We start from the raw sequence: 19656 nt of genomic DNA, 5'->3' as shown, positions 1-19656 counted from the left end.
ACTCCCAGATGAATCAGCTGACGAGTCAAAAGTAATATAGACCTTTAACATTCCTTCAGCGATTTATATTTATCTTACAATCTGTTGTAAATTACTTTTTTTGGTCAGTTTCAAATACTTTACATCCACCAGAAGTCCTATATTTTCTTTCAAAATAAGGATTTATTTTCTTAATTGAATCCAAACTGAATGTAAAGTACTCTTAGTTTAAGACAATACCAAATAAAATAAAAGCATTCCGCTAGCCTGACCTTGTTCAAAGCATAGACTGTGCAAAGAATGGACAGCACAAGATCTCTCGAGGATTGAAAAGAAAATATTTAGAGCTCCGCCTGCTGACTGGCTGCAGTACATGTGTATGTCATAAATCCTGCCTCCTCCATGTGAAACGGAGGGAAATTTAAAATAGAAACATAATGTTTGTCGTCATGAGTTAGTTCATGTCATGCTGATTTATGCCCATGTGTTCATTTCTGTTGCAAAAAGAGTGGATGTAACATTATGATTGACAGCCCCATTGACAAATGTAAAGTAACAGGGCGAAGGAACCTTATATATACACGAGTCATGGAACTCTCCATAACTATCAGCTTCTTCACCAACACATGAATATGTCCTGCAGTGGATTGAATTGACCTGATCTTTTTACGGTTAAACTGTGAGTTAAATGTGTGCTCGGTTAGCGGACGGGATGGGGAAATTCAATTCATCTCCAACAGCTGAACTCTTCTGCTAATGTCTTGGCTCACCAAGACACGACCAGCGCAACATGTCTGTGCCTGTCACAGAAACATTTGCCCATATGGATATACACTCTATAGTTAAAACTACAAAAATCCACCTATACCAGCACATGTGCAGTCTACCAACAAACAAAATACATAATGTGTATTTAAAAACATGTTGCAGTTGTGTGATGAAGTACATATGGGATTATTTATTGTCTTGGCGCACTACTTCCTTGGGTATCCAGAAGTGGCCTGGTAACATAAAAGTCATCAAAAGACTCCGGGTCAAATATTCCCTTAAGAAGATTGCTTTTGCTGACTTATCATAACCATAAGACTTTGAAATGCACGGTGCATAAACACTTCCAACACTCAACAAATAATGCCAGGGGAACACATCCAGGGAGAAGTTCTACCTCCATCAAACACAACTGAAATCACTTATTATAGAAGATAAATGTGCCACGTTTGGCACATTTACGTTTGCTATTCATCCATGGTTCAATGTCTTCAGTGTTTCTCCATATTGGTATTTTACCATAAGTCATTTACTTTTTGTGTGTATAAAAACGTCTCTCACATGTAGGGTTAATGCAGAATGTTTTGTGTAGAATTATCCTTCATTATAAACATTTTGGATATATGAATTAAATAATACAATGCATCTCAAAATGTAAGTATCAATCTTTTGCTTCTCTTACATGAAAAGGTCTTTCTACAACTATGAGAGGTTGTTGCGATTGTTCCTTTAAAAGTTGACCTAGACCAGATTTTCCAGAACCAGCGTGGTATTTCATCATGTCCCATCTGTGTTTCATTCAACAGTGGAAATGAGCTGTCAAGGCTCTGCCTGTAAGAAAGATAACAGCCCACCCTTCCCACGGATCACGTTTGAAACCCTCTGCAAAGGCTCAAGCTGCAGTAGAGAGCATCTCCATCCCCTCTCTGCGTGCTCCTGCTAATGATGGAGATGAGAAGTGTCGGGGCGATCGTTCTATCCTCCCCCTGCAGAATTAGCATTACCATAATGGGCTTTTTAACACAGCATCTTACCTGCCACGAGGGCCTCCGGAAGCTTGCTGTCAGAGCCTTAATGGCTAACTGGCAACGCGCCAGCACTCACCTTTCAATTGAAAACAGAGGGCAGCTGAGGGGGTGGCACACAATGGAAGAGGTCATCAATTTTTCATACTCGGAGTGAGTTTATCAATTTTGAAAAAATAAAACAGAACAATAAGAGAGACAGCTCGACAGCGAGAGAAAGAACGTCATGCTTAAAATTCAGTTGCACATCAGTATTTCATGAACCTTTAGGCTTCAAATTACTTGAGTGAGTGGCTGTTTATTTATTAAGATTCTCTGGGATTTCCCAACCAACCAAAAAGCTCCTTGGCAGAGGGAAGACATGGAAACACATTTAAACTTGCCATGTATCGGAAGCCCTAAAATAAGGCCTGAACAAAAGCAGTACATTATTCAGCAGCGACTTGAACAGCACCAATTAATTTAAGAAATAATTTGATTTTTTGATGAGTTGGTCTTTTGTTGCTTTGAAATGATTTTTTTTTTTCACCATAAAATAGAAAATGTAGTACAGAAAGTCTCAATGAATGGAGCGAGCTGGCACATCAGCAAAACAGCTTTACAATATGTAGACAGTAATGGCAACCCTAATTCAACCGTGCTCTGTGTATTTGAAATGACCAATCAGTAGAGAGTTTGATCATGTTTTGTGAGGTTGATGAATAGTCTGGACAGCAGCTGAATAAGATTTTTGGGTTATTTTTTTCTTTTCCTGGCTTTGTCTACATTGTGAACTTTGGGAATAGTCAGAATACTTACTTAAGATGCCTCATAAAAGGTGACCGTGACAACTCTATATACAAAACATGATTTAATAATGTCTTACTTTCTTATCTCTACTTTTGTAAATGGATGGCTAAGAACAGTGATTGTTTTATCCTTTATACATGGCTCACAAAAAGCAGCTTTAACAGGTCTTTTCTTGACTTAAAGGAGCAATATGTTACTCTGACACCTAGCGTTTAAAATTGGTACTGCAGTTCAAATTAAAAACATTGGAGAGAGCTCTCCACGCCCCCCTCTCCAGCAAGCCGATGCGCATTGTTGCCAATCAGTTATATTTCAACCAGTTTGCTTGTCGATGGCCTTGCAACAGAGGGGCGTCAAAAAAACGGCCATGTGGGGGTGGTTTAAAACTGCCTACCTTCTCTGGTCAAAACAAATACAGACCATTTGGGAGCGGAATCGAAACTTACACCTTACAGCATTAATTCATGTCTTACATATTGCTCCTTTAAAGCGGAAATTTTAAATCTGAGGGGAAAAAAAACAGAAAGATGGAGAAAACATACCAGCTGCATGAAGTTATAGTGAAGCAACGTTAGGCCATTGAAAGATGACAAATACTTTTTGCCAGTTTAACACCCCAAAGAATTTCTCCTCCACTTTAAACAATGCATTTTTCGGATGAGGCGATAAAGCTCTGCTCTAGAAATATGGAAAGCGACAGGGGACAAAATTGCCCCAAGGTTTCACCTTGTAAAAATCTGCTTTTTGTTTCAGTCCCATTGCATAGGTGGTGTGTTGTATTAGTGCAGATGAACATTGTTGGTATAAATAAAAAGAAAAGCAGCCTTCCTGTGTGTTTGAGCTGGTTATATGTATCATTAGATGGACTGACACCAGTCCCTGCCTCCCGTTTTCTTGACCTGTCCTTTCTTCTTTTTTGACGTCTCTAGACTTTTCCACAAGAAAACATTTCCACCAGCCACCTTCTCAGCTCTGCTCTGCAGTATTTTTTTTTCTCTTCTTCTCTTGTCATGCATGGACACTGAAAGGTAACATTTATTTTTAGAGTTGCCATCCCCAACAGATAACGAGAGCCCGGTGCTCATTACCGCCACTGGAAGATAGTGAACTGTCACGTATGGGTGAGACTAATGTAGAGCAGCCCCCCACTGTCACCCAAATGAAAATAATTACACTCTAGAGGCCCCTCACCTTGTCCTCATTACTCACTGGGTGCATGGTTCCTGCAAGACACAGCTATAATAATAAAGGAAAAAAATAGATTATGCCACAATGCAGACCGGATTGGAATTGTCTCTTTGTCATTTGGTTGCTTGTTTACAAAGAATTTGGGAATTTGTCAATGAATTTAGAATAAAAGAGGGAAGATGTGTGTGAGTGTGTGTGAAAGGGAGTTACCAAGAGACAGATGGAGTGAAAACAGGTAAAATTGTGGCTTCGAGAGTGTAGGCTGATTATGATAGTTTTTCACATTTTCTCTCAGAGCTAATCACACACCTAATTGGAGAAACTGAATGTGTCCTTTGCTACCACACTGCCTTTTAATTGTGTTCATGTACATGAACTGTGAGAAACTTAATGACTAAAGAATGTTCATACTTAAAGAGTCTGAAACATGTTTCCCTCCAATGACTGTTGCTGTGCAGTGTACTGTTATTGTGTTTTTAATTTCAGAGTTTCACAGAATTCTTAAAGACAAAGACACTGTTCTGATTGAAAATGTGAAAAGCAGAGAAGAAAAAGAAAAAGAAATACATCTCAGACCGCCATAGCTGTGTTCCTCGACTCCGGTCTTCCAAGCTAAGTGAACTTGTGCATCAAATATTGAGAACCTTTTTTGAAGATGTCCTGCTGGATATTTTTTGCCACCATTAGAGCTACCTGAGTGTCAAAGGTCAAGACACATTACGAAGCATACCTGTCCTCATGCTGTCACTGCGGGCTGACAGGGAAAATTGTCTTTCAAGAAAAAAGCACCTGTCCCGTGTCCCTGGAATATAGAAAAGGATTATAACCCCTTGAGACTGAAACCTTTGCTTCTTAGTCTACAATCTGGCTGTCAGAAGCTGAGGGACTTTATATAAATGGTCTCTCACCCGAGCCGCAGAGACTCATGATTTATTAAGCAAAGAATCCATTGATTATTGATTGCAAATTGTTTCACACTTACATGTTTAAAATGTCATGGGAACTTTTACTGTGGAGACTCTGGGTCATCTTATCGTTGTTATTTGGGGTGTCACTCTGACATTAATATCAGCATTATAGATCCATGAATTTCTGAATGGTTATTCAACCTCTACTAAAAAAGGTCTGTATAAACTGCAGCAGCTTACTATAGATAAACGCACACCAAAAAAAATCCACAAAAAAGTCCACAGGCTGAGATGCATGCAAAAATGGCCTCTTTAATGAAGACATGAGTGGTCAAAAATAATGGTGCTCAGGGCGAAAAGGTGAACCAACACAGCAGCAGACGTTTCAGCCCTTGAATATCATCAGTAGTCAAGAGATTTGTTGTGGCTTTTTAGGCCATTAGTGTGAGGGTACTACCTCTGCAATTTTTTTTTAATTTCACCCAGTACCGACGCACCCAAATGTAGCTTTTCTGATGCCCTGAGCACACCTTTGGAATTGAAAAAGTATTCTACAAAAGAATTGTGGTTTGCCTCAAACAGGCAAACCATGATGATAGCAGTGACATAAGCCTTACATTTAATCAATTTAAAAAAAAAATCTTTAATGACGTTAGAGTCAACTTTGTCCGTTTAAGATATAATTTGCAATCATGTCATCTAGTGTCACTAAGTATAATTTTTGCGTGTGCTTTCACTGAGTTGGCAACACATAAAAACACAGACTAAAAGTCAGACAGCAGCTGTCCAACATATCAAGACTGCTACCAAACTGGCTTTCCTGTATTGCCTCATTTTAAAAACATGACACACAAGCACATCTATCTATAGCTGAGCTCATTTAATGACCAGAAAAAAAAAAAGTCAAAGTGCACTGCTCACAGTAAGTCAGTTTGCGGCCTATAGGAGTGATTAACTGATCTGTTGGTCTCTGCAAACAAGACACCTAGAGTTGACAGTTATTGCAACGATAAACTCTTTAGGGCTGAGTTAAATGCTAGCCTCAGCATGCCAACCTGCTGACTGTTACATGCTAACATGCATATATTTATCACGTTCATTTACTCTGTAAGGCCCATTAGCAAACTGATAAGCCCATAAGCACTTAGAGAGCTTTGGCTGATGGGAATGCCATTAGTTTTGCAGGTATTCAGTCATTAGAATAAATCATGGATGTCAAATTATGACCATCTGTTTTTTTAAGTCTTGAGGTTATCCATTGAGTACCCATATCCATATCAAATGTATTGGAAAATAGTTAAATAATTGTAAAAATATTGTATTAATATCTAAAATGATGTCTGTCTTTATTTCAACCTTGGTAATTGGAAAATGAAAGAAACACCAAAGACAATAGGCTTCCCTCTCAGGAGAGGATGAAACGCAATGCATGGAATTACTGTGGAGAGATTTCAGTATTCAACAAAGTGGTTGAATAACCTTATGACCGACAGACTTACTTGAAGACCCTTCATTGCCATTCCTAGTGCCACTTGTGTGGTTGGACACTAAATGTTTCTTGCCATTTTGCAAAGACACTGAAACTGCTTGGAGGCAGTTGACTGGCACAGACAGCGGGAAAACAGACACTGTGAGACATGGGGGATGTGCTTGAAGTGCCAGCTGGAGGCAGAGAGGGAAATAGTTCCCTCCTGCCATGCCTGCTCAGACACCTGTCCTGAGCCAGATTAATTGGCTCGGGACGGGTTAAAGTGCACACACTCAGTGACAGAGTGAGAACAGAGAAGCGCTACCCATGGACAGTTACACAGTCACACTCTCCATTTTCCATTCAATCTATCTTGTATTTTATGGCCTACCCTGAACGTGTGTGGTAAAGGGAAGCTGATATATGTATACATAGCTGAATAGTGTGATTTTGAAAATGGCTTCTAGACTGTGAAACCTATGTGTGCCAAAAAATGCGTGAAAATAAGATTGTCTTTTAGCGCTGTTAAAGCCACTCAGGTGGCTCTGTGAACCGTTCATGGACAACGAGATGGAGATTTTTTGGCTTCACCACAAGGCATTATTATAGACTTACCTCAGGGGCAAATTAACCTTGACTGTGGAGCCAAGTACTTGTGGTCCATTCTCTAGGGATATCTGCAGATCAGGGTCTCTTTGATTATCATGGTTATGATCACATAAACGGAGTGGGGCTCTGGTTTTATGTGTGTTACTGGCCGCGGAAAAACAAAGAAGTAAAGGATGTTTATTTCACCTTTTCAGCAAATGGAAAATTCTGAATGCTTTACAGAAGAACAATAAATACATTCAAACACAATGGAGTAAATAACGGAATAGTGCTCAATGAATAAACACTGACTATGTGCACAAAAAACACAATAAGCAAGTGTGTAAGTATTGCAGGAAAGACTATGACTAAATGCTGAATAGTTCATCCTGGCCCCTGTTCTGAAACATTAAATAGATTAAAAATGTCCTTTTTATTTCCCTTCATTACATGTAATCACAACAATGTCTGTTCCTGTAGATGTCACTGTTCAGTTAAGAAGCTGCCTCTAAATCCAAAAAGCTGCCACGAACAAGAGAGAGCGCAGCGGTGGTCGAGTGACGCACAGAGAGTGAAGCAAGCAAGCACAGCTGATACAAATATAGTGGTAAAAGAAAGAAGAAATATGTTATTTAATGATTGTTTATCAATGATAAACATGATGGGGAGATGGAGGATCCTGTATAAAGGCAGCAAACATAAAGGCTGATGAGATTCATATTTAAAAAGACAGCAGCAAAACTAAAGACTGACCACAGGTGACCGCAGTACTATTGGACAAAAGTGACCAGCTGATAAGAGAGGGCTAAGCTGAGCAGCTCCAGACTATGACTGAAGGAAGTTATAAATGAGCATGCTGGGGAGAAGTTAATGTGTTGATGGGTTGTGTTTGGAATAAACTACAGACCTATCAGGAAAATAAGTCATTCAGACTGAACTTTTGCTTGAGCTAAAATTGGATATGACTCACAGTCTCTAACCAAATAGTTCATGGGACTGTTCTGTTTTGAAGCATCTCAACATTGCATTTTGTCCTTAGACTACTAAATATAGTCCAATCTTTTCAGAGGTAAAGATTGCATTGGAGAATGTCAATCACTGCAATAATCCACCATGCAGGTCAAAATGGCTTTTTTTCTAAAATGTAATTGACAAACATTTTGATTTTGAATGCATTGTTAAAGTGATTTAACACATACATGCTGGCCTTACACTGAACAACATTTCAAGCGATTTGAAAGTCACAGACACATTTCCAATGTTAGAATAAGGTCATGGGCATTTTGCTAGAGTGATCTTGGTCGATTGGCATTAATTGGTCATAAAACTCAATCAGAACTGGTCGTCTTTTTTGCATCTCTGCGTATTGTTACGCCCCACCATAAGGCGGCCCTATGGGGCTAACAACAATCCACACATTGACCCATTAAAAGACACTAAATACCTTAACAAAAGTGAAAACAAAGGTATTTATTACAATTACTTAAACTTAATGATAACAAAGATCAAATTAGAAAGTAATTAAACAAAACAAAACAAAACAAAACAGAAAATCCCTGACTGAGCAGCACAGTAGTCCCAACTCCAAAAAATGCCAACTCCTTTCTGCAGCCAGCACTAGCCTTTTTAGCACTGAGGCCAGGTGTGCCTCGTGAGGTAATTAGTGGCTTCCTAGGCTGGAGAACAGAAAGGTAGAAGGGACAAACAGTACAGGGAAACACACAGCCGTAACACCCCCACCCTTAAAACAATGAATAAATCATTTGATATAAAACACACTAGTCAAAGAGTATTGAGCAAAAGTGTATTCATAAAAATTACATTTATTCATTGTAATTAAGTGCAAATAAATTATTTACACATTCAAATTAAAAAAATGGTGTTACTTAACAAGCTAAATATTTTAATTACACTGATCCAAACACTGCAACAGAATACAGCAAATGTGCAATTGGGATACAAGAACAAACATGGGACTACAGACTAAAAGGTGTTAACATGGCTCAATAATGGAACATAGATCCAACACAAACAAAAGGGCCATCTAAGATGCTTCAGCAGTTTTAATTTGAGCATCAACTACAATGGTAGCCACTCAGTGGGTGCCACTCCCACAATCAAAATGGCTACCACCATGAGGTGAAAACAAAGGACAGTACTGCACTAACCTACATTTGACATTGTAACACAGGTGCCCAACATACAAAAGTGGAGTGCAACAGTCACAGCAAAAGGATCAACACAAGTAGACCCACTACAATAATTGCTGCCATTCAAAACAGGCGCTGGAGAGATCCACATAAAGTGAACTGCCACTACCACAACACAAGACGGACACCATGTAGTCCACAACCACATGCACATAAAGGTTACACTGTTAAAGGTAGGCAATGAGCCACACAAACAATTCAACAATCCAGGATGACCCACCACTCTAAGATCCACTGATCTGTGGAGTGACATCTTCCTGGACCATCAAAAGTCACACTAAGTTTGCCACAGTAAAGTACACAAACAACAGTAACACACAAGTGAATACACCAAAGTGTGGACTGCAACACCACCACACCAAATGGCCAACCTGTAGTCACACTACAATAATGTTGCACACTTACTCTTTAGTAGCAACGCGAAAGTGGCCCAACGAATGTGGAGTACAGCTACCACCAAAAAAGTCACAAACTAAAAAGTTACTGCACACAGTACAGGTCTCCGCCCAGGATTACCTCCAAAAACAAAAAGGCATAAAAACAAATAGTGGACCGATGGATGGACGAATAAATCAGCCCAGCTGGCCCACTCCCTCACTAACCAAAGCACTCAAGACACTATACTCAACTTATACTCATTAAGAACAGTGACCGAGAAAGAAAACTCAACTACAAGTTGCACAAAAACACACAAGAACTGCACCTCATGGACGTTCAGATCCCGGACGAGTCTCCATTTTGTTACGCCCCACCATAAGGTGGCCCTATGGGGCTAACAACAAACCCCACATTGACCCATTAAAAGACACTAAACAGCTTAACAAACAGTATGTATGTTCAATGATGTGATCATTGTCGACAGCCAATAGGAGCGGACTTTCGAGCACAAGACAGGAAGCTGCAACCTAGTAAACATGGAGGGGCTGCGAAAGTTATGTGGTTCTTCTAGACTGTGAAAAGGAGGAGAAAGTGGTGGAGTTGTGGAGAGAGCAAGAATGCCTCTTTGATGTGTTGTCTGCTTTGTACCAGGACAGATTGGAGTAGGAAACAAATTGGAGAGAAATTGCTGCAACCCTTGAAAGCCCTGGTGGAAAGCTCGCTATGGCATACTCATCGGCAATGATCCTTTCACAGGTTCACGTTAGCAAACCTTGTCACAACTTTTGCCTCTTCTATAGTCAAGTTTGATTGTCTTCTCGTGGGACAAACATACAAATGGATATGTCAAAGACTACATCAGGATGGATACAAAGGACACATCAAAGAGGAATTCTCACACTCTCCACAACTACACCAGTTTCTCCTCCTCTTCGGTTTTTCGCTCACAAGTTGTAGTTGTAAATTTTCCACCAGGTGCATGATGGTATACTCTCAAAAGGAGTCTAGTTGCTGTCTTGCAGTTAGAAACCCTGCAAGCTCCCCAGTCTTTGAAAAATCTCAGTGTGACTTTAAAACTCTGAGTTGCTGACACATTATCATTAGATGTGAGAGGAAGGCTTTTTAAAGTTGTTTCAAAGTCTTCTAGTGTATGGAAGACATGAGATGTATAAAAAGAAATACTTCTCTGGCCAAGAAGTCCATGACTAAAATCAGAGTGAGTCATATTAAAGTCAAAGAGTTATTGACAGTCTGATAGAAAAAACTTCAGCCGCTGATGTTATACCGTTGGGTGTTAAAGAGATTGAGACTTTTAATAAACCTGCAGGAAGAGTGTGAGCCAGCTGTTTGAGCTGTTGCTAGGCAGCTGCTGTGCAGAAATGTATCAATTAAAAGAAGAACATAAAGGGGCACACGGTGGTGTAGTGGTTAGTGCGTGCGCCCTATGTACGGAGGCTGTTCCTCCTAGCGTACAGCCATGGTTCGAATCTGACCCCGTCTCCTTTCTTTCATGTCATTACCCACTATCTCTCTCCCTGATTTCCAACTCTGTGCACTGTTTTATCTCTCCAGTAAAAGTACACAAAAAAAAATGAAAAATCTTTAAAAAAAATAAGTAAAAGAATAAGCAACAATACTGAGATCAAGTTTACTTGGTTATTTTATACAATTTTAGCTAAATTTGGTATAACAGTTTAATCATGGATTCATCCATAATAGTCATTCTGATTTCTGATAGAATGTGAGTTTTCATTCTGTGGACAGATTAACTGTGTACATGATTCATGATAGGTTTGGCCCCATTATACATTTTGTTTATACTTAATAGAGAGCCTAAGTAATTCATACATGCTCCATAAGAACACATCTGTTTGTTAGAGTTATAATAGCATAATACCCAATCTATCTTGATTAGAAATGATTAAACAATGCGTTCTGTATGTCGTGTTGGTCTGGTACATCAGGTCGGCTGCTCAGTGCTGATGACTGCACTCATTGCTTCAGGGAATTACCTTTTATAAGAAACAAACTGACCACTGTTAAGCTCAGTTGTCAGTTTGTGTCCTTATTGTATTAACTTTAAGCAGTGAAAACAACCTGGTATTGCAAACTGGAATATAACTGTTGGCAAACAAAGACAAATAAGGTTTTGTTAAACCAACCCTGCAGAACTTTGATCTGTCCTTGCTGGACGTAAGAGAGAAAAAAAATCCACAGTTCAATTCCATCCACTATTTTGGTTGAGTTAATGCATTAACCCCATTGCCAGCTCAAATATTTTACAAATATGAACCAGAGGGAAGCCAGCCCAACACATGAGCAGAAATATGTAATTGGTATCCCCCTTCAGATCTCTTCTTTTATCATGCTCCCCATGGACGAAAGGCTTCACTAACAGAGTTTGTTTGTCATTTGCCTTTTTCTTTCCTTTTTCTTAAGTTTATTTTTTAATTTGGAGCAACAGGAGAACTTCTTGGATTCATTTTAGGTTTTTGAACCATCGGCTTCATCCAACTCCAACTCAGACAATGTTCCAACAACTCCAGTGTATCATGACATATTTACATAAGCTAAAAAAAAAAAAGGCATCGTGCAACCTTGTTAGGCTAAGTCATATTTTCAGAAGACATCAGCAATTTTTCAATCCCCTGTGCAGAGACAATATCTTTTAGTTGACTAACGATATTGGAAATAAAGTTAATTCATTTAAGAAAAATCATCAGTTTGTTGAATGAATATAATAGATATAATAGAACAATAGGAAACAGATGGTGTTTGGTGCAACACATGCTGTAATGTGTAGAATAAGATTAAAGTCAACTGCCCCGATTGTAATTACTTGGCAGTGCCAATGATGCGCCTACCCAGGGTTCATGATGTAACTGTTGCGTCTTTATCATATTGCTTCTTAAGGCTTGGAAGTAAAACAAGCAATGCGTCATAGCTGATTGATGTCACTGTTGTGTGGGTTTACATAAAAACAACAGCTGAAGTGTTTGGAAGCATGCACGCCATGCTGTTTGCCCCTTAGGCTGAGGATGAAGGTGGCAAGCCTTCATGAGAGTAACCTAAAGAGACAGAGAGAGAGAAAGAATATATAGAGAGAGAGGCCGGTGCGATGCATGAAGGGCTGTGAAAAACAAAGCATAGTGGGGCTCTTCATTACAATACAATAATGGAGCTGTAATTAGAGGCTGAAATGAGTTACTCAGCTGGTTTCTAAGTCCTCCTCTCTTAACGTCAGTTATTATCAAAACGGCATAAACATATCAGTAGGAGAATAACTTTTGCTGGAAAAAGATAGCACTGCAAAATTAAAAAATAATTGGAAAATGTTGGCATTTCGTGAGTGCATAGAAGGGATACTGTTCGGATCCTGGTATCAGATATCGGTCCCATACTGACACAATTAGCTAGATCGAGTATGGTGACATTGCATCTCTCTCATATTGTGGCCAATATGGTGCCAATGGATGGCTGTTTACCAATAAGTCTAGTTGGGTTGAAGGTTTCTGCCTCTGAAAAGGAAGATTTTCTATGCCACTGTACCAAGTGCTTCTACATGTTGGAGTAATGTTTAGTCTGACTACTTACTGCAATTTCACAATGTGACGAAAACCATGACACAAGCTCTGGAGTGCAGGCCATGACAACGTGCCTTATTGATTTGACCAAAAAAATTACAGAACTATTATGAGCAGCATCCTAGAAGTGCTGTTCTGTCTGTCGATTCTTCCATTGGTCCATCACTTGTGCCCAGAAATATTTCAACAACCTTAGGGTTAAATTGCCATGAATGTTTAAACATACATGGTCATAATTGTTCCCAGTTGTTTTTTTTTGTGAACCTATGACAAACATGTCTGGTCTGCAGTTCGGTCAAGGACAGTACAACTAATAACTCCAGAACTTTCCATCATGTTTGGTGATAAAGAAAAAAACATATATTGACCTAGTGAAAGTTAGTAAATCTTTATCTGACAGACAGGTTATACATTAGCATGTCACTAACAACATTTAATTATGTATTTTAATACTTGGGTGCCATTCAATTGATTAAATATTGTTTCCTATCATCTGTTCGTATAACCAATTTGCACCATTACGCCATTTTCCCGCTTTGATTTTATTAACCTATACTGACACTTTGGTATCGCAACAAGAGCATACATATTCTCTAGCGATGTGAGATGACATTGAGACATTAGTTTCGATTTATTTTTCATCTGCTTCATTGGGATTTTAGGAATTCTGAAGTCAACATATAAGCTCTTTTACTCACCATTCTGCATTATGGTGTCATGGTCATATGCATATATAGAATCAGTATATTTGAGACACTGTGGTTTCTTTGAATTAAGGAAGACCCAACTCTCTAAGTTTGTTTTTACCCACTGCAGTAGATGTATATTTAGTATGTGGAAATCTACGAACAGATGGCAGGTCTAACTAGTGCATCTGTTCATGTTTGTTGATGTAAAAACGATGTAATGTTTGAATGAGAAGCAAAAACTTGCCTTAAGGTTTTACATTTTTTAAAGCAGCATTGTGAAGTTTTGCCGTGTACTTTATGGCATTGACCACATGGATAAACTGTGACAATGCAGTCAATGGTTTTGGAAATTGCACATTTTGCTTCTATACTAAGTGTAATATTGACAGAAGGAGCAATCTTGAAAAACTGCAAAGCCTCATAAAACTTTTATCATTGACAAATGGTGTGAGAATGTTTTGCTGACTGTCTCAACAGTTTACAAGAAAAAAGGGTGAAAAAAGGAAAAATCTACCGGTCTGCGTCGCAGATCTTTCAGACTGCATGCTGTGACACACCATTCCTCTAAGTTTCCCTTATCTGACTCGAATAAATCTTTTAGAGGAATGACTCAGACTGGCAGACACTCTTTGACGTGAGATCTTTTCCTCAGGAGACTTGACAAGATCCCGACAAAATTAGCTCTGTTTTTTCTTTTCCCTTTCTTCTACAAATCTAATTTGTGCAACTGATCAAAGTGAACTGTGATTTGTAATTAAACATAAGACATGATTATAATTGGTATTTCCATGCATGACAAGCATGCCAGCCTAAGCTATCTAAAGTGAGTTGGCTAATCTCAAGCTAATCTGTCTTTTTGTTGTTTTGCTAAAAAAGACGACAAAAGGGAGAGAAATGCAGGAGCCTGTCTACCCATTTGTCTGTCCACTCATATAACTGCTTATCTTTATTGATTTATTCACTAATTGGGACATCATAAACCATATGGTTATTTATTTATAACTTATAATGAAGTAGCATTACATTCTCCCAGAGCGACCTGTCCTCTGTGCTCAATAGGAACAGTGAAGAGTGAAGGCTGGATTTCAGCTTGTCTACTAGAAAAACTTTGAATTGCCCCCTTTGGTTGAGAATGAATTATAACAAATGATGGGAAACTCCAACCCTAAACCTCCAGGGCTGACAACAGAAGCCAAAGCAGAAGTGTTTAACACTGTAGCCCTTGAATGGCCTTTTAAGTCTTGCTCAAAATCAAGTTGATCCCAGTAGACCAAGTTAAAATGCCCAGCGGAAGAAAAAAGTATATTGATTTGTTCCCCGTAACAAACAGGGAAATGGGGTCTCTATAGTTCATTTTCCCATTCATTAAAACTGCAAGACCATAGTTAGGTGGTTTAGAGTTTTGTTGTTGCTACAGAGTGACCAAAGACCTTTTCACACAGGACAATCTGCCCCAAGCAGCAACCTCTGGGATTGCAAAAACCTGCAGTTCTTCTTGTGTTCACTTGAGGCTAGCGACAAAATCACTGGAAGTCACATACACACCCAATAAAAAAGTACATTATTAAAGCTGGATTAAATGTGTTTATAGCCTGGTTCAACATACCAATTTGGCCTCAACAGATTATATCTTTAACGACACACACTTTAAGGGGGTTACATTTTTTTCAGATCTGACTGATGACCAGGCACATTCTAACTGTTTGTCCGAAGGCTTAATGCCCGCCTCAACACCAGCTCTTAGCCTGTTACTAGGTTGCCCAAAAATTAGTTTGAGACAGTATTTACCATACGGCAACCGCCACCGATGGGCTTCAAAGGTCTTCTTCAGAAACCAATGGGTGACATCACAGAGACTACATCCATCTTCATATACAGTCTATGGTCTGCCTCTGACATTGTCTTGAGCTCAAATGTACACATGTCCCTCAAAGTGGGAGATAGTCCCTGTTGGACATACTGTATGTGTGTGTGTGTCAGGGGGGTCACTGCAGAGTCAGAGTGTAATGTTTACAACATATCCAGGTTGGCGGATGAGGAAACATAGTTTCATGCTATGTTGGCAGTTTTTGGCTTTACATAAATGCTACTTGTAATCTTATTTATCACAGAATAAACAAAAGAGTGGAAAGAACATACTGGCAAGCATAAAGAGTATGTAGCAGCTTCATTACATGCATGAAGACCCCACCAGTTATCCCTGTTATTATTATATCGTCACCCATGTCTAAAGTCTGGATAATGTCCAGATGAAGTGAGGACAACAATTTGCAGTCTTCATTCACACATGCCGCTTTCCCAGATAATGTCAGGGAATTCTCAGGAGTGTAGTGCTTGTGTGAAAGGTGCTCAAGAAGGAGAGGATAATTAAACCTGTGAAAGACAGCCACTAGCCTATATCCTGTAAGTCAGAATTGCAGAAACAAACCAGTCACACAGACATTTTTTTCTGTGGCTCAGTTGGTAGAGTCGTCGCCTCTCAACCAGAAGGTCTAGGGTTCGATCCCCAGCTGAGCAACAACCCGCTGCTTCAGTGGCGGTGTATGAATGGGATTAGTTACTTCTGATGATACTACATAGTGATCACTACCATCAGTGTGTGAAAGGGTATGAATGGGTGGGTGTGACAGGCAGTGTAAAAAGCTCTAATAAGCGCTATATAAGCTCATGTCAATTTACCATAATCCTTGTTAATTCATTAATATCAGTCATGCTATGGATTAGTTGCCTTTCACAGTTGACAAATTACTTAGTACCATGTGAGCAAACTGCATGCTTGGCCATTATACATTTTATAAAAAGATGTATAATATCATAAAATATCATGTCGTATAATATCAGATCACATCGTCTCCGTAGCTTTAGACCATAAGATTATGTTGTGCTCGTTTGTCCTTCATTAGGTTTACTTTGCTTGTTGGCTTCACCTCTGACCACTGTTTACTGATTATGACCCCGTGTAAAGGTATTCAAGAAGCTTCCTACAAACAGAGAAACTTGTTAATTCTAAGTTCGTACTGTAGGAGAAGGGTTTGCAGATGTTGGACTTTCCACTGTGAAACAATTATAAACCTTCTGGGACACATCTGAAAATGATAGCAATGTCAAACTGACACCATCAGCGTACGTTGATATATATTACTAAAAAAAGGACACAACTAATGCTTTCACTGCTAACTATGTCATGATAACCCTGACTCGTCCTCTTGCACAACAGAAACAACACATGGCATGTATATTTTGACATGTGGATGGAAAACCCACACACTATGGTTTCCACAGTACTTTTAAAAGCTGTGTCAGACAACCCATTAACTACACAATATAGCCAAGAAGAAGGGCATATGAGCTATTACGCTTAGCATGCAATCACTGACAATGTCTGCTGCTGGGTGGAATTATATCAGAATATAATGCAGAAGAAATACAGAAAACAACCCCGGACCCAGAATGAGCTGCAAGAAATTGCAATGGAAAAGAACATTTGGCTTCTCAACACTACCTTGTCCAAGACAAACCTCTCAATGAGGGATGGATCATGGGTTGGTGTTAGGGCCGGCAGATAAATCGATTTTAGCAATAAATTGTATTTGTGGAAAATCTGGATTTTTAAAAATGAAATCAGAGATTTTCTCTCCAATTTACTCCACCCCTCCCCTTGGGCATGATTCACAACCTCCCACTCCCACTTATGTCCTACAGAGTGGCTGGTTGGCCCTGGGTATGTGCCACCCAGCCACAAGTCTTTTGCTGAAATTTGCCTCATTTGTACTTTAGCTGGAGCCTGAAATTACATAGTGCACTTTTAAAGACACGTTAACAGCTTGCACTTCAACTCCTAAATAGACATTCAGGTTACTTTATGAAAATAAATTGTAAAATCGAATTTGGTATGGAAAAAAACAAAGATTTTAGTTTCAGGCCATATCCCCCAGACATAGTTGGTTTCCTTAATTCAATTGCAATGGCATGGGCCTAATGTGCCTGCACTACAATAAAATAAAATCTGCATCTACGGTACAAGGATCCTCTAAAAGAACCCAGAAACAGCCACACACAACAAAAACTATGCAAAGAAAAGTCACACAGGGGACAGATATGCACTGTCAGTAAAGCCAAATATTTATGAATGTCTACAGAACCAGGGAAATTGTGAGCAAATACATGAATCCTCAGTGGGCTTCTGGTGCTGGGTATACAATTCTACCAAAATAGAGAGGACATTTCTCTGCACACAGTAATCAGAGTTCCTAAGGCATCACTGGCAACACTCCTACTGAGTTAACTCTGTTCCCATTCCATTCTATTAAATTCATCAAGCAACATAATGATTTGATCTTCTCCAAATCCAACTGTAATAGTCTGAGTAACCATCCAATGCAACTTCCCCAGCATCATGTAGAAGCAGCCATAGATGAAATGAGGGTCTAATAGGGCTTTCACACTTCAAGAAAACTCCTGAAAAATTCCTTGAGCTAACTTTTCACTCGTACTTCACCCGGAGTTTCTCCTACCAGACCCCTAATATTGAGCTAATGTGAGAACGCATACAATCTATGTGCTCAAATTAAAAGGCTGCATGATGATTTCTGTTCGTCAGTATGTTGTTCTACGCCCTCCTGTCTGACAGGAATATCCTGAGCAGTCCTCTTGAAATTATGTAGATATTTCTGGAGTGCATATTATGTGAAAACATCTGAAGTATAATCTGTCCAAATGACTAAACCATAATATGTTTTTATAAAACATGCTCATTTGGGAATATAATTTTAGTTCTGGTAAAAACATTGTTGCCAACGTTGAAGTCTGCAATGTTAAAAATTGCATTTGTATTTGCTCGTGTTTTAGAAGAACTAGATTTCACTGCTGTTCGATAACAACTGTGTCATACCTGGCACATTCCTGAGACAGCTCCTGTCCCAACTTTTCTCTGAGTTTCGTTCTAATTTCAGACTAACCAACCACAGCGTGACAGAGGCCAGAAGCTGTCTGAGATAAGCTTTGTGTCGCTAATTTCAGCCTTGTCATGTTATGACAGTTTTTCATGTTGAAGCTACTCGAGCCAAAGCCCATCCAGTATTTCAAGAATTTCTCTAAAACACGAAAATAAATTAAAGAAAAAAAATAGCCTGGATTGTGCCTGTTGGAAAACATTAGATCTATTTATTGGGATTTTGACATCTTTTATTACCCTGCCTCTGTTCTGTAAATGGTTCATTTTCAGTTATTGAACCAATGTTGAAAGTGTCTAAGTGGATGAAAGCTCGTATGATTGCTTTCTATTTTTACTTTACCAGTGTGAAGAGTACCTCCTCTCTCCCTCTCCCCATCTTTATTTGAGACATAACAGTCCCCTCGTTTTATCAGTGTACCAAATAGACAAAAAAAAAAAAATCACATTATTCAGATGGAGCCTTCAAAACTAATACTGTATATGAGATGGAATGCTGTTGATTTAAAATACTGTATTATTCATGCCATTGGCATATCAGTACTGTCCCTGTAACTATGATTTTAAATATTCAGTTAGGCTGAGAGAAAAGCTATTTTAGGCGCCTTGGATAACAGTCACAGAAAATTTCTTCGGGCAAAATTTAAATCACCCATTTTTCTCTCACAAAATAGACAAAGCGTATCTCTTTATCCAAGCTGGATAAACAGATGATTGAAAAGAAGGTAGTTAGAAATAAAGCTGTTTACAAATCTCGTGAAGTGAGGTATGAAACAAGCATTTAGCCAGAGTTATAGGCATCAAACATTTTTAACTAAACAGAAAGCTTGATCTCACATCTCACGAGCTCTCTCCAATGTTTTGAATTTGGACTGCAGATGCCCTTTTTAAACGCTACGTGTCAGAGTTACAGTGGTCCTTTAAATGTGAATGTATGAGTGGTGACACAAAAACATCAAGTTTATAACTACTGGTGCAGTTTTCTTTGTCTTCTTGACGTGAAATGCTTGTTTTATCATCTTATTTCCAACACTACATACAAGAAATTCTTCAACTGGTTCAGGGATTTGAAGAACAGAAGGTGCTTTCCACAAAAGAAACAGAAAAACAGTTCTGAGTACTTTGGTTAAA

The sequence above is a fragment of the Labrus mixtus genome, chromosome 13, assembly GCF_963584025.1.
Source record: "Labrus mixtus chromosome 13, fLabMix1.1, whole genome shotgun sequence".
In the NCBI taxonomy this organism is placed as follows: Eukaryota; Metazoa; Chordata; class Actinopteri; order Labriformes; family Labridae; genus Labrus; species Labrus mixtus.
Note: the sequence above shows the minus strand (reverse complement) of the source record.